Below are 24,611 nucleotides of genomic sequence, written 5' to 3'. Positions count from 1 at the left end.
CTTTCCCTATTCCAACACCTTTTCCCCTAGCCCTCACCTCTTGCCCAAGCCTCAGAGGTGAACCTCCAGTTGCTGGATGGACATCGCCACCTGATATCCCGCAGGCACTCAGCCTCCACGAGTCCAAAACTGAACTCGACATCCTCACCTCACCTGCGTCTTCTGTCTCAACATGTGGCGAGACCATCCACTCATGGCCCATGTTTGAAACTAGAGTTACCCAACTCGTCCATTTCACTCATACCCATGTCAACATATCACCTCATAAATGTGTCTCAAATCCATCCTTTCTTCTCCATCCCCACTGCCAAGTCCAGACAGCATCTTTGCTGCATCAGCACCCAGGTTAAGAGACTCCTGGTCAGGCTCATAGCCCGGGGTCTATTGACTGGTCTCAGCTTTTTGCTCCTCCAAAGCACACTGAACGGGGTCCCATCACTCAGGCTCAAGGCCAGGGTTCTTGCCAGTTGTTCTAAAGCCGTGGAAAACTGTCCCCACCCCCGACTGACACACAAGGCAACTCACTGCAACTCCAGAAGCCTGGGCACATGTGTAGAATTGGGTGTTGTGGTACAGTAGAAGACTAATCAATCCCAAATAGGGGTGTGTGTGTGTGTGTCATTGTCTTAATTCATGGTTATTAGGCATAAATAGTATGTAGCTTACAGAAATGGCTAGAATTGGAAGGGGTCTAACTCAAAGTAAATTTTGGCTATTTCTTTTCTCACTTTATTAGTCAATGGAGTCTCTAATTAACATAAGCACTTCCCCCTGACACCACAGTGGTAAAAAGAAAAGACCTCACATTCTAAACAGATTTACCAAGTCTCCCAGAGTTGTCATGTCATTTAACTATCATCTTCACACTTATATAAAAAAGACAAAGGCCAGCTGCCTGCCTTGTCACTCATTTCCAGGGCCTCTTCTGCATCCAGGCATCCTTGCCCTTCCTGAGAAGGCCTGGGGCACACATGTCCTGACTCTAGCCCGAGTTGGGAGAGTCTGAGCTGGGCAGGAGGCCATGGTTGCCTGCCCAGAGATAGGTCACAGGACATCCAGGGAAGGAAGAGGTGGGAGGCACCCAGTGAGAAGTCCTTTGGAAACTGGCTCAGGGGCCCACATCTGAGAGCCAGGAATGAGAGTGAATTTCAAAGAAAGAAGGGTAGGAAAATGGGACAGCCCAGGCACCTCACTTTCTGATATACCTTCCCGCAGAGCATCTTTAAGGGGGAGAGTTTGTCTGTCTTGGGCTCAGCCTTTGATATCCTTTGAAAGGAGCAGCCCTCTCCAATATTACCCTGTCCCAAATCAAAATAAAACCCCTTCACCTGCTTACCATGGCCAGAAATCCCTTTATTTATTTATTTATTTATTTATTTTTACTTTAAGTTCTGGGATACATGTGCAGAACGTGCAGTTTTGTTACATAGATATACACGTGCCATGGTGATTTGCTGCACCCATCAACCCATCATCTAGGTTTTAAGCCCCACATGCATTAGGTATTTGTCCTAATGCTCTCCCTCCCCTTGCCCCTCACCCCCCGATAGGCCCCGGTGTGTGATGTTCCCCTCCCTGTGTCCATGTGTTCTCACTGTTCAACTCCCATTTATGAGTGAGAACATGTGGTGTTTGGTTTTCTGTTCCTGTGTTAGTTTGCTGAGAATGATGGTTTCCAGCTTCATCCATGTTCCTGCAAAGGACATGAACTCATTCTTTTTTATGGCTGCACAGAAATACCTTTAACTGAAAAGCATTCCTTTCCCCAAAGAGGTGCGTAGGTGCAAAGCCACTTGGTATGGAATTTCTGTCAAATCCTAACAGGGGATGTTGGCCTCTTCCCAGCTGCAGTGGGCACTGATAGTGAGGGGATGCTGGCAGGAGGTTGGACAGGACCACCGGTCCCCAACCTTGGTTCAGCTGGCTTTGGCTTCCTCTGAAAAGAACATCTGCATAACACCCTTGGGCCCCTCCCATTGGACTCTACAGGGGGTACACCCCCAGAGCAGCACAGCCCCAGGGGACACAAGTTGCAGGGGGTGGAGGTGTGCTGGCAGAGGCCCCGGGCCTGGAGAAATGGGAACCAGCTCCTGAGGTCTGACCAGAGTCAGCTGGGCTAAGGCTGGCTGTCATGTTGGCCACATGGTTCCTAAGAGACCAGGCTAGCAATGTCACCTTCTGCAAACACTGCACCCAGCACTTTCCCTCTTAAAGGCTTATGGGCAGGAAGCAGGCAAGTGTTTTGCTGCCAGGAAGTGGTCTTACAATTACATTACAAATAATGCCTCACCCACAGGAGAAGCAGTATTTCCCCTTTTACCTGTCTGGGTAGACAAGGAGGTCTGACCTGTTGTGGAGTTTATTGCCACATAGGCACAAGTTCCTAGTGATGACAGAACTCAAAAAGCTGTAGCAAGGTTTCATGGCTATAACTCAGGTGAAATATGGTCTATAATAATTCAGTAAAAACCTACTCCTCACTAAAGTCCCAAAGGGATGTTGAATAAAGCATTTCCCCCAAACCATGTTCTTCTCCCCACCCATCCAGGCATGGTTGGAGCCTTCAAGGAAGCAGCAAGAACACAGAGGTGCACCCCAGCTAAGTGGACATGACCGCATTCAGGGACACCCCAGCTAAGTGGACATGACCGCATTCAGGGACACCCCAGCTAAGTGGACATGACCGCATTCAGGGACATCCCAGCTAAGTGGACATGACCGCATTCAGGGACACCCCAGCTAAGTGGACATGACCGCATTCAGGGACACCCCAGCTAAGTGGACATGACCGCATTCAGGGACACCCCAGCTAAGTGGACATGACCGCATTCAGGGACACCCCAGCTTAGTGGACATGACCGCATTCAGGGACACCCCAGCTAGGTGTGCATGACCGCATTCAGGGACATCCCAGCTAAGTGGACATGACCGCATTCAGGGACACCCCAGCTAAGTGGACATGACCGCATTCAGGGACACCCCAGCTAGGTGGGCATGACCGCATTCAGGGACACCCCAGCTAAGTGGACATGACCGCATTCAGGGACACCCCAGCTAGGTGGGCATGACCGCATTCAGGGACACCCCAGCTAAGTGGACATGACCGCATTCAGGGACACCCCAGCTAGGTGGGCATGACCGCATTCAGGGACATCCCAGCTAGGTGTGCATGACCGCATTCAGGGACACTCCAGCTAGGTGGGCATGACCGCATTCAGGGACACTCCAGCTAAGTGGACATGACCGCATTCAGGGACACTCCAGCTAAGTGGACATGACCGCATTCAGGGACATCCCAGCTAAGTGGACATGACCGCATTCAGGGACATCCCAGCTAGGTGGGCATGACCGCATTCAGGGACACTCCAGCTAGGTGGGCATGACCGCATTCAGGGACACCCCAGCTAGGTGGGCATGACCGCATTCAGGGACACCCCAGCTAGGTGGGCATGACGGCATTCAGGGACACCCCAGCTAGGTGGACATGACGGCATTCAGGGACACCCCAGCTAAGTGGGCATGACCGCATTCAGGGACACTCCAGCTAGGTGGGCATGACCGCATTCAGGGACACCCCAGCTAGGTGGGCATGACCGCATTCAGGGCTAAATGGCTACAACCATTAGCGGCTCTTCAACTAACTGTTCTTACCTTGGCAATTTAAAAACCCAGGACTGTCAAAGAAGTACGGATGCGCCCTTTCCCAGGGAAGAAAGGGGAATGGTAAATCAAGAATGGAAGGAAGGAGACTGAGGAGAAAAGGACTGAGTAAGATTGAGTTTGGGGACCAAGAATGCCCGCGCTTTTTTCAGGAACAGGTTGTGGGGCACTGGGGAGAGAGGAAGAAAGGAGCTGGGCTTCAGGATGCCACAGACCTTGGGCTTGAGTCCCTGGATGAACTCTTAGTAGCTGTAAGACTTTGATCAAACTATTTAAGCTCTCTGAAGGCCAGTTTTCTTGTTAAAAATGGGACTGGACTGCTCTAGGAAAACGTGGCCCAGATTGCGTTTTAAAGCGGCTCCATGATCCTGTTCCTCCTCACCGGGCGTGACCTCCCAACCGGGGTATCCAGCTACCCCCACGCTGGTGCTTTCTGGCTGACAGAAGATTTCAACCTCCCTGGGATGGGCAGGCCACCATCTTTGCTGCTTTGCAACTTCACTGTTGATACCTGCAGGTACTGGAAAATCCGAGATGATTAGGGACTTCATGGCTTCTTTAAAGATCCTGCCCAGACCTGTGGCTTACTGTCCTGTTTTTCAATCTACCTCCTATTTCTCCACAAATCCTCAACAAATTCACTATTTTAGAATTAGTGCCCGAAGGCCTCCATGTAATGCTCTTTGTTAATTTTATGTATATTCATCCCTCAGTATATGCAGAGGATTCATTCCAGGGACCCCGTGCATACCAAAATCTATGCACACTCAAGTCCCACAGTCAGTCCTGAGGAACTAGGTATGGGAAAAGTTGGCCCTCCATACACGTGGGATTTGCATTCTGCAAATACTACATTTTCAATTTGTATTTCCTTGAAAAAAAAAAACACCTGTGTATAATTGGACCCCCTGAAGTTCAAACCTGTGTCGTTCAAGGGCCATACTGTAATTATTAATAATGTAGAATCACTCAATAAAGAGTTGTCACTAGGTGCAGTAAGTACTCTAGACGTAATTCAATCCCCTCAAGAGATCGATGAGGTAGGTACTACTGTTATCCCTCTTTTATAAGAAAGGAAACTGTAAGGCAACTAAATAAATGCCCAAGGTTACAGTTCTAGAAAGTGCTTTAAATGGAACCTGAACCCAGAGAGTCTTGCTCCAGACTTGCACTTTTAACTCTTTATGCAATACTGTCTCTCGGAATATAAAGAAAAAAATTCTCCGTATTTCCCGCAACAGTTTTAGCACTTGACTAAATTTTCTCATTACTATGTCTTCTCTACATGTCCTAGAACAGGAACAAGAATGGATTCCAAACATGGTCGAGGAGATCTTCCACCCTGTTTAAGAGATGATTTCCATGGAGAATGAGCCTGGAGGAATGCTGGGTGAGGAATCACATTCCGTTTCTGCAGTCAGAGGCCGAGCCCGATCAATGAGCTAATGAAGAGCTTAGTCAGTTTTCCAGCTCATAGAATCAATTCCAGGAAGAGAAAGCAAGCTCATCCTGAGGGATTCTGCCATCGGTTACTCCTGTCCCGTATCCTGTCACCGATGACTTTATCAATTCATTTGTTCTTATAGTTATCTGTGACACCATTTAAGCACAGAGAATTGCTAGTTGTTTTAGAAAACTTTCTGGGCGAAATTTCTCTTCATGTGGAGAATATTCCCTCTTCAGGCCACCTAAAAGTTCTTAAACTTTGTATTATTGAATATCAGTTTGAGAAATAGGATATGAAGAGCTTATTGATTTAGAAATGTCAGGGCTTTTGCTTCTGTCTAAAGCCTTACTAAGAAGAATCATCAGTTAAGACGATCAATATAAAGACGAACTCACTAAAAAGCATCCTGATCTAGTTGAATAAGCTAACATCCTGCTACTGCAGCTCCTTGATTTCAATGAAGTCACTGATTCTCCCTTGGTGACTCGCTCATTGCCAAGCCCAGGGGATGTTCTGGAGTGAGACCACTAGGTGGGAGGATGACTCAGTTAGATGCGGTTCCTCAACACTCCCACAGCACTCCAGGAGTCATGCAGAGGAGCGGAAAGACAAGTTGCTTGCCTAGATCACCTTACATTCTTACTGTTCTAGAGGAAAGATTGCAAAAGCAAATAATAATCAGATTGTAAGCAGGTAAACATAGCAACTATGCAAAACACAAGGAGAGGTATGACTCGGTCAGAAATCCAATACAAATTGAGGACGAGCATTTCTCAAATAACAGTAAGATATGGTCTCTAAAAGGAAAAGATTTTCTATTCTCTTTTTATAAAGTAAACACTTTCAGGCCAGGCACAGTGGCTCACACCTGTAATCCCAACACTTTGGGAGGCTGAGGCAGATCAGCCTGAGTGCAGATCACCTGAGATCAGGAGTTCGAGACCAGCCTGGTCAACATGGTGAAACTCCGTCTCTACTAAAAATACAGAAAACTAGCCGGGCATGGTGGCGCACGCCTGTAATCCCAGCTACTTGGGAGGCTGAGGCAGGAGAATTGCTTGAACTTGGGAGATGCAGGTTGCAGTGAGCTGAGATCAAGCCAGTGTACTCCAGCCTGGGCAAGGCAAGATTCAGTCTCAAAAACAAAAAACAAAAAAAAACAAAAAACAGAAAAACAACATGGCACATGGATACATATGTAACAAACCTGCACATTGTGCACATGTACCCTAAAACCTAAAGTATAATAATAATAAAAACAAAAACAAAAACAAAAAAACCCAAACCACTTTCATTAAAAAAAAAAAAAAAAATCAGAAAAGTCCAAAAATGAAAATAAAGCTCACTAGGGGCCCATCACCTGGCAATAACATTTTGTAGACAGTATATCCTTCCAGACTGGTTTTAAGAAACACATTTTTTTTTTTTTGGCTTTGCTTTATAACAGGCTCACTATATAGGCACTGTCTTATCTGTTTCTTTCATTTCACAATATATTATGAACAAGTCCTAACCAAAACTGGGTCTGTAAATTATTACAGAGTAAACAAATCCTAACAGAGGTAAACATACTTTTCTACAGGAAAAAAACCATTCAAATAATAGAATTCATGTATCTAGGTCTTCTCCACCAATGCTTAATAAACCCACAGTTCCTGAAGAAGCCCAGAAGTGCAATATGAAAACTGGAAATAACTTTATAGGTGATTGAGCCCATATTTCTTCTCTAAATGTGTCTAGCGATCATTTAACCCCATCTCATTCCTGGGGTGCTGGGAATACCTTTCCTCCTTTACATTTGTGTCTTGGTTCATTCCTGCTGCTATAATGAAATATCTTAGACTGAATCATTTAGAAACAATAGGTATTTATTTCTCGCAGTTCTAGAAGCTGGGAAGTCCAAGATCAAGGCACAGATTTGGTGTCTGTTGAGGGCTGCCCTCTGCTTCCAAGATGGTGCCTTGCTGCTGTGTTCTCACATGGCAGAGGGCAGAAGGGCAAAGGGGGGGAGGGGTGAATGAGCTCCCCCAAAACATCTTTTATAAGGGCACTAGTCCTATGCCTTAGGGCTCTATCTTCATGATTTAATCACTGTCTAAAGGCCCCACTTCTTAATACTCTCACACTGGTAATTAAATTTCAACACATGAATTTTGGGGAACACATTCAGACCATAGCAATATGTGTCCATCCAACTGCTCCCTATCAAGGGATTGGACAGAGGAGGGATGCCCAACTGCCCCTATTCAGGTCCCTTATGGTGGCATTCGGTCCAGCCTGGCTCCACTCTCCACTCCATGGAGACTGCTCTGGCTAAAGTCAACAAAAGCCTTCATGTTGCCAGAGTCAGTGACACATACCTGTCCCTTCCTAATGATCAATGCTAAGAGATAGCACTATTTCCATGATCTTATTCACTGTTTTTTTTTTTTCAGACAGGGTCTTACTCTGTCACCCACGCTGGAGTGCAATGGCACAATCTCGGCTCACTGCAACCTCTGTCTCCTGGGTTCAAGCGATTCTCATCTCCTGCCTCAGCCTCCTTAGTAGCTGGGATTATAGGCACCCACCACCATGCCTGGCTAATTTTTTTGTATTCTTAGGAGAGATGGGGGGTTTCACCATGTTGGCCAGGTTGGTCTTGAACTCTTGACCTTAGGTGATCCACCTGCCTCGGCCTCCCAAAGTGCTGTGATTACAGGCGTGAGCCACTGCACCCGGCCTCTTATTGTTCTTATCTTATACTCAGTTCAATTATTCTATACTCCATTCAGTACATCTATGAGATAGGTACGATTATCATTATCCTCATCTTTCAGATTAAGAAATCAGGTCAGAAGATAAATAACTTACCTTAGTTCATATAGCTAGTATACTGGAGGAGCAAGGATTTTCAACTACGGTCCAATTTTCAACTATGGTCCAATTTCAGAGCCTAGACTACTAACCACAGCTCAAGACTGCCTTTCCGGTTTCCTGGCAGTAGTAGAACCTGTTCTACATCCAAAATGTATTTCAAATCCACCCACCTCTTTCCATTCCATGGGAACCTCTCTAATCCAAGCTAGCATCAACTCTTGCCTAGATACAAAATAACCTTACCTGGTTTCCCTTGCTTTCCTCTAATCCATTCTCTGTACTGTAGCCAAAATGATTTTTTAAACATACAAATCAGATCACTGCCCCTCCCTAATCCCACTCCCTACATCTAAAACCCTTCACTGGGATTTCACGTCATGTAGAAATAAAATAAGAAATCCTTTTCATGTCCATAATGGCCCAGACAGTTCCCATGGCTGCCTTACTCTACGAGTTCATCTTATTCTACTCTGTCTTTCTCATAAAACTCTAAGCAACACCAGCTTTCTAAGAGTTCCTAGAACATCCTAATCTCTTCCTTGCCTCAGGACCTTTGCACCTTCTGTTCCCATGTCTAGACTACTTTTCCTGGATCCTAGCATGACCAGCTGCTCTAGGAAAAGACATAGCTTTTCCTCAGGTCCTCTCTGATAACTTTTTTTTTTTTAGAGAGTCTCACACTGTTGCTCAGGCTGGAGTGCAGTGGCACAAACTCAGCTCACTGCAACCTCCGCCTCCCAGATTAACCCTTCTTAAATCTCTCTCCTATCACACTCCTTGTTTTCTTCTGAGCACTTGCTACAAGGAGTAGTTACTTTACTTGTTTATTACCTGTCTTAAGACAGAAACATAAGGTCTTTGAAGGCCGCACTCACTACTTTACCCCCAGTACTAAAGACATCCATACCTGGCACAGGGTAGTTGCTCAATGGGACAGAGTCAGAAGACCTAAGTTCTAGTCTGGGCTCTGCTACCAAAAATTCTTCAAGTGACCCTACCGTATCACTTAATCTTGGCAAGTCTTTCTTTCCCATGTGTTAAATGGGATAATGTTTTTTCTATCCCACAGTGCAACTGTGAAAGTCTTATGATGTAATGCATGTGAAAGCCATGGGGAAAAAGACAACTTTGGTATGCAAATGTCAGGTATGAGGACCTCCACAAGAGGAATGGTTTCTTGGGAAAACTGAGAAAGAGTCAATACGTTATAAGTTGGTTTTATTTTTCTAAAACAGTATGTTCATTATTCCCTTCATTCTGACATTCTAATTATTATTGGTTTTTTGCTACTTGACAGCACCCTTTTTTGTTAATATCTGGAGTATAAATTGTCCATAAAGTTTCAGAATTATGTAGACAAACACCTGTCTTGGATTTTGAGAGCTAGGTAGAAATGTAGTTAATCTTTAGAGTTGTTTTTTACCCCAGTAGGCTCGATATTTTTCAAATGATTAATTACCAAAAAATTTATTTAAAAGACAGCCAAGAGCACATGCAACCAGTTTCATGCAGAGTTATGATCGGCTAAACGTGGTCTGTAAGTTTATGTGTTGCAAAAGCTATAAGCTTTTCCTGTAAGTTCATTATCTTTTACGGGCAATTCTCCAGGTATTGCAAAAGTGCAATGACTTGTTCTTGCATCCCTGTTTGGCAAAGCCATCCCTAAGGACCATGGAACCCACAAAGCAGTACTGAGGATTCTGCAGCAATGTGAATACACAAACACACCCTCACACAGGGCCTTTGCCAGTCCTCTGTCACTCAGATCAAACATCAGTGAGACTGGCTCAGCTCAGTGAGTTGAGATGCCCTCATCTAAAGGAGCTCTGTTTGATGTTCCTGCGGAATGTATGACAATTGACAGCTTTCTCTCTAGGCCTGCAATTATGAAAGTCATCACTTCCTTAAATAAAGGACTACTTTACCTGCAAGATTTGGAGAATAGAGACCTAAAGGAAAACACTGAGAATGAAAATAATTCTATCAACCACCTCTACAGATTATAATTCTTCTAGCTAGAAACTTTACTGGGGCCTCTCACATTTGGGCAGAAATAAAGGACCTGTAAGATTACATGGGAAATGAGCAACCCACATCAGGATGTACATACCCAGGCATAGACCTCTCAAGGTCATTGGAAATCTGGGCTGTAGCAATGTAACAACAACAACAACAACAACAACAACAAGCACAGAATTCAGCCACGGTCACACCAATTGGGAAACAGTAGACTTGATTCTGGGCTTTATTTCATCTGGTCCACAGGGCAAATATCAAAAGCTGATTGTGTGTGTATCTAGCTGGGCAAAGCTACATGGCTAAAAAGTCTTTAGCAGGAAGTGTAAAGGGCCACATACAATGAAACTGAATGAAAAGTTTTTGTTTTGTAATAGATTGTGACCCTCAACAGGGAGTAAAACATTAACAGTTTTTCTCTAAAGAAAATTCTAAAAAATATCAGAAAATTCAAAAAAAATAAAAAATACTTATGCCTTCAAATTTCAGTTTGATGAAAAAGCTCACAGGAAATGTTTGCTTCTTTTTAGATATAAAGGATTATGAAAACGGGGTGAATGAATGCATTAGATCTTTGCCTCTCAAGCTTTATCAAAGAGGTTTCATTCCTTCTTGGGATCCCCGTCTTCTCTGCCCTTCTCACTTAGCTTGACACAACATAAAGCCAAACTACATTTTATGTTTCATGTTCTAAGTTAAAAATATGGGTTGACATTAAAATCCTACAAGAAAACTTAGGCAATACCATTCAGGACATAGGCGTGGGCAAGGACTTCATGTCTAAAACACCAAAAGCAATGGCAACAAAAGCCAAAATTGACAAATGGGATCTAATTAAACTAAAGAGCTTCTACACAGCAAAAGAAACTACCATCAGAGTGAACAGGCAACCTACAGAATGGGAGAAAATTTTTGCAACCTACTCATCTGACAAAGGGCTAATATCCAGAATCTACAATGAACTCAAACATATTTACAAGAAAAAACAAACAACCTCATCAAAAAGTGGGCAAAGGACATGAACAGACACTTCTCAAAAGAAGACATTCATGCAGCCAAAAAACACATGAAGAAATGCTCATCATCACTGGCCATCAGAGAAATGCAAATCAAAACCACAGTGAGATACCATCTCACACCAGTTAGAATGGCCATCATTAAAAAAGCAGGAAACAACAGGTGTTGGAGAGGATGTGGAGAAATAGGAACACTCTTACACTGTTGGTGGGACTGTAAACTAGTTCAACCATTGTGGAAGTCAGTGTGGCGATTCCTCAGGGATCTAGAACTAGAAATACCATTTGACCCAGCCATCCCATTACTGGGTATATACCCAAAGGACTATAAATCATGCTGCTATAAAGACACATGCACACGTATGTTTATTGCGGCACTATTCACAATAGCAAAGAGTTGGAACCAACCCAAATGTCCAACAACAATAGACTGGATTAAGAAAATGTGGCACGTATACACCATGGAATACTATGCAGCCATAAAAAAGGATGAGTTCATATCCTTTGTAGGGACATGGATGAAACTGGAAAACATCATTCTCAGTAAACTATCACAAGGACAAAAAACCAAACACCGCATGTTCTCACTCATAGGTGGGAATTGAACAATGAGAACTCATGGACACAGGAAGGGGAACATCACACTCTGGGGACTGTTGTGGGGTTGGGGGAGGGGGGAGGGACAGCATTAGGAGATATACCTAATGCTAAATGACGAGTTAATGGGTGCAGGAAATCAACGTGGCACATGGATACATATGTAACAAACCTGCACGTTGTGCACATGTACCCTAAAACCTAAAGTATAATAATAAAAAAATATATATGGGTTGAGAATATTTTGGCTTCTTTTTCTATAAAGTAGAAAAACTGAATTGAAAAACATGTCTGTTTTTGAAAATGTGTATTTATTGCACTAGAAAGAAAATAACTTTCTCCACCTAATATCTACACGGTATGCTTTTTTCCCCCTCAGAAATTTCTGGAAGCATTTATTTTGGTATTATAAGGCTAACTCCATATTTTTTAACTGGTCAAAATTAATTCCTCAAAGATTCCATGGCTAGCTGAAGAGGTATGGGTGACTGATTTCTAAATGTGCATTTAAAGTAGAATCTCCAGTGTCCATCGCAGAGGCAGCACAGGGATAAACAGACGTGAATCAAGGGTATTGATGTCAGAAATGGCTTGAGGCCAGACCACACTCTTCATGAATGGATTAGACACCCTGAGTTTAAAATCATCACCCTTAAAACCCTGAGTTTTAAGTCATGAGAAGAGCTTGTTTGTTTTCTGGTTCTTCCAATATGGTGGGGAGCTCAGCTGGAGACTTCAACATGCTTCTGCACTTCCACTGAAAAACAGGACTGGCAGCTCTTGGCATGACTTCATCATTTAGCTAAGATCTGTGTGTTTCTTGGCTTAAAATGTACATATTGCTCTCAGATCTTGTGTGCATATTAGACACAATAAAATTAAGACTCGGGAATTCAAAAATTAAGTTAAAAGGATGGAAGAAATAAAAATCTGCAGTGCTTGGGAAAATTCCGCCACAATAAGAATTTCAAAAGCAGAGATTTCAACCTACCGAAAGTCAAATCTAGAAATGATTCCAGAAAGCTCGCCAACTGCCATCTCCTACAAGGATCCCTTCTAGCCATAGTTTTAATTAAGTTAACAGGTCTTTCTCCATATGTAGGTTTTATTTCAGGTTAATAAAAAGTAAAAAGATTGTTTAGTTTACTAAGTGTCTAAGCCAACTTATATGTCAACTGTATACAAAGCAAAAGTGAAAACCAGACTCTTCAGATTTTCCAACAGATTATGATGTTAAAACAGTATGGTCTGGTGCCAGCATAAAGAGAGATCTGTGGGATAAAATCCAGAAACAGATCCATGGGTAAGGGTTTTATATATGGCTCTGGTAGACAGCCAGTTGCCTTCCAACATCCATCCTCTCTTCTTTACGAAGAGAACACTATATTGTTGGCGTAAGAAACACGTCTCTTGAAAAGACTTTTCTCTACCTTCTATTGTAGAGGAATAAAATATAATGTGGGATTTTGGGAAAGTTTTCCTATAGGGGACTGATTCAGGTAGGAGGTACGCCATTTTGTTCTTTCTTTTGTTCTTCTTCCACTTTTCTGCCTGGAACTCCAATATGATGGCTAGAATTGTTGCACCCACCTTGAGACCATGAGGAACAGACCAAGAGAATAGCAGAGACCTCAGCCCCCGTATCCTCAAGCCACTGAACCACCACCAGCAAACACCCACTTTGAATTCCTGTTACATGAGAAAAGTAAGCCCTTATATGCTTAAGCAACGTGCACTTTGAAAGATGACCGTAGGAAAAGGAAATGCTTAACCAACATATACATATGCATGTCCAGGAGCCAAATTAAATTTAAACCAGATTAAAGTGGCTACTTACACAACAGTACATTCCTATATATAGCCAAGTGCAAAATAATGTGTCTTAAATGATGCTGAACTTCTCATCCATCTATATTTAGAGGCAGATGGAGGCTTTAGGTAAACATCTGAAGGAAAGCAGATGCCAAGATTTACCAAATTAACTCTGATGTTGGCAAGAACTGTGCAGTCTGCTCACCATGCCTCAGTTAAGCACTCTTCAGCTGATGGCAAACTTCCTCTGTGTATGGTTTCTAGTCACAGGCAGGGTACAGGTCACATAATCCCTGAAGGTCACCTTGCAGGTGGGCTGTCTTCTTGAGAGCTTGTTATGTAACAGGGGACTTTGGAACCAGCTTTTCAACAAATAGCTATCAGTACCATGTAGATATCCACTCAACAAGTGCCATGTTGAATAGTTCTGAGCCACCCCCTGAATGTGCCCCTTTTCCCTCCCCTTGCTGCCTGACCCCATTCCTCTTCTTTCTGCCCCACACTGGACCCCCTCCATGTTACCTTCCTGCTTTACTTCTGTGTGTATCATACAGGTTTAGAATTTAAAGCCAATGGTTCTGAACTGAAGTCCTGAGTCTGCTGCTAATAATGTCATTAATCTAGTAGCCTTCCGCCTCCTCATCTGTGAAAGAGGAACAAGGGCACTGACTCACATGGTTACTGCAATGACTAAATGAGTTAATGCACTGGGCACATTTTGGCAGGAAAAAGAGCCTGGCACAGGGCTGGATGATGGTAAGGGATCAAAAGCATTTGAAGCAGCCAAGTGTCATTGACCAGTGGCCATTCTGTAAACAAGGACTGGGCTTCAGCTTCAGCATGCTACGTACACTCCCGCACCCAGACACCATCTCCAAAGGCAACAGCCACGGATTTCCGCTGGGTAGACTGGTACAGAAAACACATCAAAGGCTTCCATGCTTCTCATGGTCAAGGAAGAATCAGACAAGGGCCAACTTGTACTATTTTTACAATTTTTCTTCAGGTTTGACATTTTTTCAAAACAAAAAATTGATTTTTTAAAAAAAGAGAATCATAGGGATAATGGGGAGAGGGCAGAATGAAAGTGCTCTAAGTCTCTGCCTCCTATTAGGATTCAGGCAACACATTTTTAGTAGCACGGTTTTGAATATTTTTTAGGTCTAGTGTCATTGCTGTCTTCTTGCTATAACCTATACTTTCCAAGTATTATCTGGTTCACTTCTTTGTTATAAAAATAACTTTTCTTGTTTCTTATTTATAAATTAGTTCAGGAACATATTCTTTTTTTCTATTATGGTGGTGAAATATACATAACATTTACCACTTTAATCAATTTTAAGTGTACAGTTCAGTGGCATTAATTACATTCATATTGTTGTGCAACCATCACCACAATCCATCCACAGAACATGTTCATCTTCCCCAACTGAAATTCTATACAGATTAAACACTAACCCCACAATATCCTGCTTCTGGGCCCTGCCAACCACCATTCTACTTTCTGTCTCTACAAATTTGATTACTCTAGGCATCTATATCATAGGAATCATACAATATTTGTCCAATATTTGACTGGCCTATTTTACTTAACATGTCTTCGAGGTTCATCCATGTTGTAGTGTGTGTCAAAATTTCTTTCCTTTTTAAGACTAAATAATATTCCATTGTGTGTATACATTACATTTTGGTCATCCATTCATCTGTCAGTGGATATTTGCTTTGCTTCCACTCTTTCAGCTATTGCGAATAATTCTGCTATGAACTTGGGTGTACAAACACCTGTTTGAGTCCCTGCCTTCACTCGTTTGAGAATATCCCCTATATAAACCTTACATTCTTAGATATCCAATTTCTATCCTGGTTGCCCATCCATCCCACAAACATTTACTGTGTGCCTACCATGTACTAGGGAGGCACTGTGTTAGATTCTGGAGAGATACAACTAGAAACTGTACTGCCTGGAGGAATGCAGAGAGAAATAAACAGTGAGGTCCTAGGTGTCTGATAACACAATTCAAGAAATCCCAGTTATTTTGTCACATTTGAATTCCTTTTCTATAGAAATTCTCCAGAAAAGACAAGTCACTAGCTAGCATTTGGAAATGTTTTTTTTACATTCAGGGATTTTCTTGCCATGATGTTGAATTGACGTTCAATTCAATGAATGATGTTCAATTCAATGTTCAACATCAGTAGAAATGATGTTCTTTCTTTCTGAGGATCTCTTCTCCAGTTCTGCATCCCATTTTTCAGCTCTACAATCCTTCCATTAATGTTTTTTTCACATTGTAACTTTGCAACCTAATTCGTGTCTACCTTGTGTATCACTCCATTTCTTTCTCCTGACACATCTGCCATATGTCTCTCTGAATTTGCCAACCTCAGAGGAGGGCAGGAGGGTTGCTGGAAAGGCTAAAGGAAGAAGGAACCTGGTAGAAGGTGATGGCTGGGCAGAGTGAGCTCCTCCCTGTTCCACTGAGGTAGAATGTGGGGGTGTAGAGAAAGGACACAGCACAAATATTGCAAATGTGCTGCAGTGACACAGAGAGCAGAGGAGGAGGAAAAAAAGGAGCCTTGGCAACCACAGGAACTCTGCTAGGTGTTGTTCCTTCTGGTCCTGGGCCGAACTGTCCACCCTCTGCTACAGTCTGAACGAGCTGCTCTCTCGTGGACCGTCCGGATCTTGTAGATGACCATGAGAAATGTCAGGGCTTGCAGACTCTTTGGAAACAGGTCTAACCTACCCAGGAGCAGACAGGCTGACTGCACAAGCCCAGGCACATCCAAGAAGCAATTCTCCAAAGGGTCATCCTTGCCAGTTTTCCCCTTAATTAGGTTAGAAACCAGAAAACCCAGAAAACCAACAAGAGAAGATGGGGTTGCACAGGGGAGGGAAATGAAAAGCAATAAAAGAGCTAGAAGCACAGAGGATTCCTGGGGAAGGAGTTAAGAATAGGCCACTCCAAAACATGCCACTCTGATACTGACTTTTGAGTTAAGGGCACTTGCAAAATAGCAGGTACAAGACCACTCTACCCTTCGTGCTGTTTCTTAGAAGCAGGAGATGAAATCCTTATGTGAAATGAGAAAGTTGACAGACAGTCTACTTAACAGTCTTATCAAGGACAGAAAGTTGTGGCCGAGAAAAATTTGTACAAACTTTGTTACACAACCCGTATCTTCCTAGCTGCTTCTCCCAGTTAACTACCCTAGCCCAGGCCGCTTTTTGCCTTGCTACATTTTCATAATTTCCTACTCTTTCTCCAGTCCACTATATAAGTGTTCAATTCTCACTGCATCTCTGGGGCTTCATTTCCTTATGAGGGCTCCCCTGTCACATAAAACTTACATTAAATAAATTTGTGTGCTTTTCTCCTGTTGATATTTCTTATGTCAATTTAATTCTCAGGCCCAACTGAAAAACTGTAAGAGTGCAGAGGTAAATTTTTGCCCTCCCTACAACAGAGATTTACTTGAGACTACAGAGAACTTTATTACTACCAGGTGCTTTTTCACTTTTATTTATTTATTATTGATTTGCTTACTATGGCAAGGGAGCACACGGCATCAAAAGAGGTTTGGAGGCATTTTGGAGCATCTTGGAGGAGGAGAGCGGCTGGATTTTATTGAGATGTTGAGGCTTGGTTTAAGGCTGGAATTTCACTGTGGGTGGGGTTTGGGGGGAGGCTTGACTTGGATTGGGTAAGGATCATGATCCAACAGTTTAGGACTCCAGGTACTTTTTCATGCTCTAGAAACCATGGCTAAAAGCATTCCTACCACAAAGTTGTTCTGCCTTTTGCCTTTAAAAACAATTTTCTGCAATTATATTACCTAATTGTACTCCTTTAAGAATCATGTATGAGCAACATTTTAGGTTTTTTTTTTAATATTAAATAACCTGAATCTCTTGGTTAAATCTAGACTTTAGCACAAAACTCTTAGGTTTTAGAGCTTGGGGGAGATAAGTAAAGCAGAGAGAAATTACAAGGCACAATTTTTTGCTTCCTATTATCTTGAAGCTTCTGAATTCATCTTAATCTGACTATAAATAAACTGAAACTTACCTTTGTGTCACCTCCAAAGAAAACCCCAGGCTGATGGTATAAACAGCACAGGGAAAGGAACATCACCGTCAGTTACTGAGGAGGTGCTACAGATGGCTGTCCTGGGACAGTGACCGAGGATGCAGTTCTACAACATGGGCCCTATAAAGAGAAACCATGTGCAGGAGGACTTCAGAATAACAGTAATTTAAATGCAAACAATGATTGGACTGATGACAACTATTCCTCTGATGTTAACCCAGAAGGATTGCAAAAGATGCCAAGTTTTTGAGCCTCATTAACTGTGAGGAAGGCCTCTAACAAAGATGCTCACATTATTATTAACTCCTCAAGCAGGATATCAGCACCCAAATTGGCAAAGGACACAAAGGTGAGACTCAGCTTATACGGAAAATAACAGAAATAGGAACCAAGCAGATTACTTGGATCTAGTAAGATAAATTTTAGCAGAGAGAGGTACAAAGCTAACACGTGCAAAAAATTAACTGTATTCGTTAATTGAGAAACGTGGTTCATGGAGAAACGTGGTCTGACAGAGCATCTCTAGAGGCTAGTTCAGTGTTTTGGCTGACCATACGTTTGGCATGAGTCACAGTTTGGTTCGAGACTGTCAAAAGAAAACAAAATGCAGCAAAACAAAAACAAAACCAAAACCATCGCACTCCTGGACGGAACGCGAACCACAAAGCTGCAGATGCGAAAGCTGAATGCAGGGTGCGAATCCCTGTTTCTATGAATAGTACCACCCAAAGAGGAAAGCATTTCCACAGTTTAGACCTTGGGACTAAGGAAGGGACCACCCCACTCTGCTCTGTCTTGAGCAGACACCCTGAGAAATGAGTTCGTGTCTGGCTACATCCCTCTGCTGGATAGTAACTGATGGAAGTTAGGCAGCCCAGTGAGAAGCTAGTGACCACAAGACAGACATGGAAAGGTTAAGGCTGAAGAAGTAATGACTCAATAGATGAGTGAAAGCTGGCTCTAAATATTTAAAGAACTTATTAAAACACAAATTGCTGAGCCTCACGGGTTCCCAGGTGATGCTGATGTGGCCAGTCCTGAGGCCACACTTTGAGAACCGCTGCTCTAAGTGACAAAATTGTAGTTTGTTTTTTTAATACTCTGTAGTTCTAAGATTCCACTAAGACCCGATGGCCTATTTCTCAGTAAATCCACATTGGGAAGAATTCACTGTTTTTGAAGCCTCACACATTTGTGATTAAGATTATGTTCTTTCTAACATTTCATATCGCTTAGCATAAATTCAATCTTTCCTTTATGCCCCTTAGTGTTTCTTATTAGTTCAGCTTCATAAAGCAGACTTCTGTTTCTGCTTCATTTTCTGGCATCTTATATGGTAGACATTTTTCCTCTGGTCTTCTTCCACTTTGCCTGTATTTTTCTGTTATGTTCAGCAGATCAAACTTCATAACATATTAAGCTGTGAGCTACCTTTATCAAATGATATCTGGCTCCCCACATCTAAACTAGTAAATACTGATCCAATCCTGTCTCCAAATGCCCACACTAAGGCCACCATCCCCAGAGATCTATTAGGATGGAAACGGCTGCATTCAATTCCTGATTAATTTTCTCTTCTCTTATATACTTGAAGCTTCAGTCTTTAGATCCCACTAGGAAAATTACAAGCATATGGGAATGCATATAACTGACATGCAAAGTAATGTAAATTAATACAAAACATACATCTCTAAATTGCTTGAGAAAAGTCTGTAAGCCTCAATGTTGATGTTATTTGCTTTGCTTCACTACATTCTGGCAAGCAGTGACTGGATCCTTTTATTACAGTTAATTTTATACAGCATCGAGCACCTGACACTTGTTGACACATTAAGTGGAAGGTGCCTTGCCTTGTGAGTCAGGCAAATGGGATCCTGGCCTTAACTCTGCCATTCCTTGGCTATATGGGCTTGGACAGGTTCTCAACATTCTCTAGGTTTCAGATTCTACAACCAGAAATGATAGAAATGGCATCATGATAATAAACCCACCAGCACTAAGGTTTACTGAGCACTTTATGTGCTTGCATAATGCACACAGGCAAGCCTTACAACAGCCCACAAGGAGGTGCTGTAGAGCACGTACTCCTTAGGTTTGGTGCCATTTCAGAGACCAGGAAACTGAGACAGGAATGTCAGGAAGCTTGGGCCCGGTCCTAAGCTAGGGAGTGACAGAGTCAGACCCAGGAGCTCAGCAGTCTCACTGCGAGGCCTTGCTCTTAGCTATGCTGCATCTCTGTTGCGTGATTATCATCCATGTTTCTCCTAAACATTACATTTGTATGATCTGTGAAGTAAATCACTCACAGTCACATGTGCTTTAAAACATTGTTTCTGTAAGATGTTGACAGTTTACGTTATATGAGCTTGATATCAAAATACCATCGCAATCCAAGGGGGAGGGGATCCAGACATCCTGTGTGTTCAGCTTCTCCTTCCAACTCGCTCCATCGCATTCACATATGTCTAAGGCTCCCTCATCTTAAAGTACCTAGCCCTCTGTCCCACCTCTCACTCTGGGAGCAGCTTCCAGTCCTCAGACACCACCGCCTCGCCCCACCCCATCCACCCCAGGATTCAGACCCCACCCTTCGTACAGAGGACCACGATCTTTGGAGAGTCAACCAGCGAGTGCACTACGTGGCCACTCGGGAAGCCATTCCACTTAGGAGCCTCGAAAGCTGCCCAGACTCAATAAAACCAAACTTGTCTTTCCTCCTCCAATGTTCCCTGTTTCTGTAAATAGCAGCACCCAAGCTTAGAGGGAGTCACGCTGCACTCTCACACCCTACACAAAATTCATCTGCTCTCACACCCTACACAAAACTCAGCCCCAAGTCACTCCAGAGCCGGCCTTGAATCCGCTCACTGTGTCATCCCTACTGGCACTACCTCAGTCTCAACTGCCAGGCCTCCTGCACCCTCTGACCCAGCCCTGTCTACTTAGGGGCTCCTCAAGTCCATTCTCCACGGGGCAGCTGGAGTTTTGTTTTGCCTTTAATCCATATCTTATTTGCGTACTATCAGGTGTGAAACTGTCCTGAGGATCCACTCGCCACAACGCCCCTTGGCATCACCTGGCCGTGGCATCTGCTGGCCTCCCCAGTGCCATTCTCCATCCTCCCCTCAAGTCATACTGAACCTGTCTTTTCTTCCAACTCTCAGGCTCGACTCTCCTCTGGTCTCAGCACACACCATTCCCGGGGATGGGAATACTCCCCTTTCTCACCTCTCCCCTCCCCCATGGCTGCTTAGTTTACACAGCTCCCACTCATCCTCGAGCCCACCTTCAGTCTCCCCAGCAAGGCCTCCTGCCTCAGCACAGATGCAGTGAGCTGCAGCACATCTGCGCCTCACAGCAGCCAATGAACCTGGTTCACAGCCAGTGCTCAACACAGGTGGACTGAAAAACTCACTTCTCAGCCTTGCTTTGCTCATTTTTACTCCCACTGCTTTCTTCCCGCCTTGTAGCCTAAGAAGGAAATCCCCCGAAGCTGACTCCGTTTTACCTCTCTTATATGGTGCTGTGATAAGCCCCAGGTCACCAGGTCATGCTCAGCACCCGTGGGTCAAGGGTGAGGCCGAAACAGCACCGTCAGGTACAGGGCCCTCAACCTGCTCTCTCTCCCCCTCCCTTCCTAGAAAACAACCATAGGTCCTTCAAAGTCAGTTTGGGAAGCACCTGTATTTATGGCCTGCTTATCTTGAAGGCACTTGGCCAGGTGCCATAAAGTGCCAACTCTGATTGCCCGACTATGCCATTCACCCCTACCTACCTCTGTACAGGAGATGTGACACTTAGCAAATCAGTATAAACTTTTTCCCCCAAAGAAGAGTATAAACCTTCTCATCCCACCACCACCCCGCAGAAGGAAACCCCTTTCAGTCCCTCCAGAGAAAATTCAGCGGCCGCACAATTCCTTGACTATTGTTTCTCTCCTGATACCACAAAAAGATAAATCAACAACACATCTTAATTGGTCATTTCTCACACAAAATTGGATCCTTAGAAAGTGCAACATAGGATATGCTCTCTATAATGATTCACTTTTTCACTTTTAAAGATTTTACTTCCTTAAGAGACTATCAACAAAAGCTGTCAGAATGAACTGTTAGTTTCTAGAATGTTTTAGGCTTATTGATGCTTTAATAATGCATATAACTGACATGTAAAGTAATACAAATTAATACAAAACATACGTCTCTAAATTGCTTGAGAAAAGTCTGTAAGCCTCAATGTTGATGTTATTTGCTTTAATAGGGGCATGTTTTATGAATGCAAGATCAAAAAAGGCGACTTCTGTCTACTCACATGAGACAATTAAACGCATTATATTAGCCCCAACTCTGTTAATCTTCTGGTTTGTTGTTCTTCCATTTTTAAAGAAAAAAAAAAAGAAAAAGAAAAAAGGGAATTTTAAAAGTGCCCCAAGGCCAATATCGCCTCTCTACCTGCCCAGCAAGGGGACAATACACTGTTTCCCAGGCTACGTGACTCGGAAAACTTCCCCGTCAGGGAAAGCTGAGTCTTTAAATTTACAAAACACCCACTCGCCCCGTTTACCTAGCACCGTTTCCTACGTGAAGACTGCAAATGGACTCGAGCGTCCCGTTTCTCGGCTCGGATCCCAGAAGCTCCCGACCCGCTGTGGTAGGCACCGCCACCTCGCAGGGGGACGATCCCGGCCCGCTCTGCAGTACAAAAAACTTGACCTTAAAAAGCCCAGAAGCTGGTCTCTGAGAAGGGCGCGGCCTGGGAAGCGCGGCCCGCAGCTTCCGCCCCCAAAGAACAACTCGGAGGCCCCCTCCAGCCCCGGTTGCCCTGGCGCAGAAGCCGCGGTAGCAGTCCTGTCCTGAAGCCCAGGGGCGGGGGCTCGGGCAGCATCGCTTGTCCCCTCTGGTCCAGGGCTGCGGAGAAGCGGCAGGCGGCTCCGAAAGGCGAGCGTCAGGAAGCCGGGCTCAGTAGCTCCCCCGGGCCCCCAGCGCCCCGCAGCAGCGCGGGCCAGGCTGGGCGGCGCTGGGCTCCGAAGGGCCAGGACGGCGGGATGCCCCTGCTCCCGGCAAGGGCGCGCCCACGAGCCGCTTCTTGGCACTCGGGGAGAGTCCCGGGAAAGCCCGGCGCCGGCGCGCCCGCGACTCCAGCCTGGCGGCTCCGCTCAGCCCGCGAGCCCAGGAAGCCGGCGCCGCGGCCCGCGCCCGCTATCCAGGACACGCTCCGCGCCCGCCGCCCTTTCCCCCCGCTCGCCTCGGGGAACTTCCCCGCGTCTGGCCGGCGTCTGCTAGGCGCGCGCCGGGGTCGCCCACCCGGCCCGTGACGCTGTGTCCGCCTGCCGCGCGCTCTGGTTGGCCCCGGGGCTCCTGCAGGCGCGGAGAGAGGCCGCGGTTCAGCCCGGATCCCCGCGCACCTCCGGGAGGGCGCCCCCGCCTGCCGCCTGGAGATGGACGCGGCGCCGAAGTTTTCCCCGGCGGGAAAACGAAAGTCGTGAGGAGCAGAGGGTCGGGGCGTCCCGGCGGAGACGAGGCTGAGACCGGGTTAACATCTCCAGCCCCAGGCGACCCTCTCTCCCCCGCGTGGCCAAGCCGACTTACGAGAGGGAGCGGGGCAGCCCCGAACGCGGGGTCCGTGCGGCTGCGGAGGCCGCCCCGGCGGGGGCCGCGGGTTGCGCTCTGGACTCCCAGGCTCTCCGCGGCGGCTCGCTCTCGCCCCGCTCCTCCGTCGCCTGCTGGGTAGCCGCTCTCGCCCGGCCCGGGGTGAGAGAGCGCTGAGCGGCTCCCATTACGTGCGGCGAAAGGAGGAGCGCCTCCGCGCTCCCGCGGAGGGAGCTCCCTGCCCTGCGCTCCCAGTCCCCGCGCCGCGCTTCGGACAAAGTTCCCAGGCGCGCGCGGTGATCTCGGCTCTCCGCCGCTGCCCGGAGCGTCATCCACGTTCGGTTCCCTCCCACATTAGACAAGAAATCTGAGGTCAAGAGAGCTAAGTAACTTGCCCAAAGTCGCTCACAAAGCAAACTCACATCCGCGGCTCCTCTTTTCCCCCTGAACGCCGGGCTCTGCGGAGGCTCAGGCCCTGCAGAAATCGCCCAACCAGACAGAAGGCAGCTCGCTCTCGTGGGTGAGACGAGGAGTGTCCCAGGCAGCCGCGAGAAATATTAGCAGCAGCATGGGAAGGTGGAGCTTTTTGCCGAATAACTAGAGTGCAAAGTTGTTTTTTCAAACAGTGCCTACATGCCAAAGGCTTGCTTTTTATCCTCAAGCGAGAGTGAGGGTGGCGGCTGTGCGACGCCAATCGGGATCACCAAATAAGTGCACTGGAAAGAAAGCACACAGCTACTTAACCAATTGGCTGACATCAAGGACTTGGCCTTCCGAGCGGGTTCTTGTGAATATGCTAACTTTGTAATGCTTGCTGTTCACGCACTTCCAGGAGTCTCCCGCGAGGCTCCACGTCCTTTCGGGGCCGGGGGCTCCCTGGGCTTGCCTTTCAGGGCAGGGAGTGGCACCAGACAAGTCAATCCCCGTCGGTTTGTTCCTTTATCCCTTGCGTCAATCAGTGTTGACTGAGGGCCTGCAATGTGCATGGCTGTTGGGTGGGGAGCTGGGTAGGACCTAGGACCCAATGAGTCTCAAAGAGGGAGGGTCACATAGGTCCCCGTATGCTTTACTCTCAGAATCTGGAATCTGCCCAAAGCAGTAGAGAGACTTTGAGTCTACCCCAGCCCCCACGCCTTTTTAAAAACTCCCTGTGCTCAGAGAACAAGTGTTTTAATATTCGTTTTACAGACGTACTTTCAAGCAAATGGCCAGCTTTGCCTTCATTTCCTCCCCATGGGACCGCCTCTTTCTGGAATAATAATTTACAATTCCTGGGTCTCCCTCATTTGCACATGATGATGGCGATAGTCATGATGGTAAAAACAACTAAGGCTTCTATTGTCCACCCTGGGCACTCTTCTAAGCAATTTATGCAGATTAACTCTTTCAATCCTCACAACTTTATGAGGGAGGTGCTATTTTAATTCTGATTTTACAGATGACGAGAGGGAGGCAGGTGAGGTGAAATAACTTGCCAGTAAGTGGGTGGTCTGTCTGGTGTCCATCCTCTTAACCACTGAGGTCT

At 45.3% G+C, this 24,611-nt stretch overlaps 1 protein-coding gene across 3 annotated transcripts in view; it reads right to left on the bottom strand.

The window, feature by feature from the left end:
- The window catches only part of GCNT4 (glucosaminyl (N-acetyl) transferase 4), a 30,446-nt gene extending 7,166 nt beyond the window's left edge, over positions 1-23,280 (bottom strand). Inside the window, exons 1-2 of one of the 3 annotated variants that reach the window (XM_063623161.1) lie at positions 23,087-23,280; positions 17,478-17,618 (exon numbers count right to left, since the gene is read on the bottom strand). The gene's annotated coding sequence lies outside the window, so the exon portion shown is untranslated. Of the gene's footprint in view, positions 1-17,477; positions 17,619-21,809; positions 22,830-23,086 lie in introns of those variants that run through there. The other 2 variants (XM_063623160.1, XM_055253232.2) reach the window with 2 other exon arrangements.
- Between the last annotated feature and the right edge of the window lie 1,331 nt (positions 23,281-24,611).

This window comes from Symphalangus syndactylus, chromosome 18 (genome assembly GCF_028878055.3).
Source record: "Symphalangus syndactylus isolate Jambi chromosome 18, NHGRI_mSymSyn1-v2.1_pri, whole genome shotgun sequence".
Classification (NCBI taxonomy): domain Eukaryota; kingdom Metazoa; phylum Chordata; class Mammalia; order Primates; family Hylobatidae; genus Symphalangus; species Symphalangus syndactylus.
Note: the sequence above shows the minus strand (reverse complement) of the source record. Positions and strands in the feature narration are given on the sequence as shown.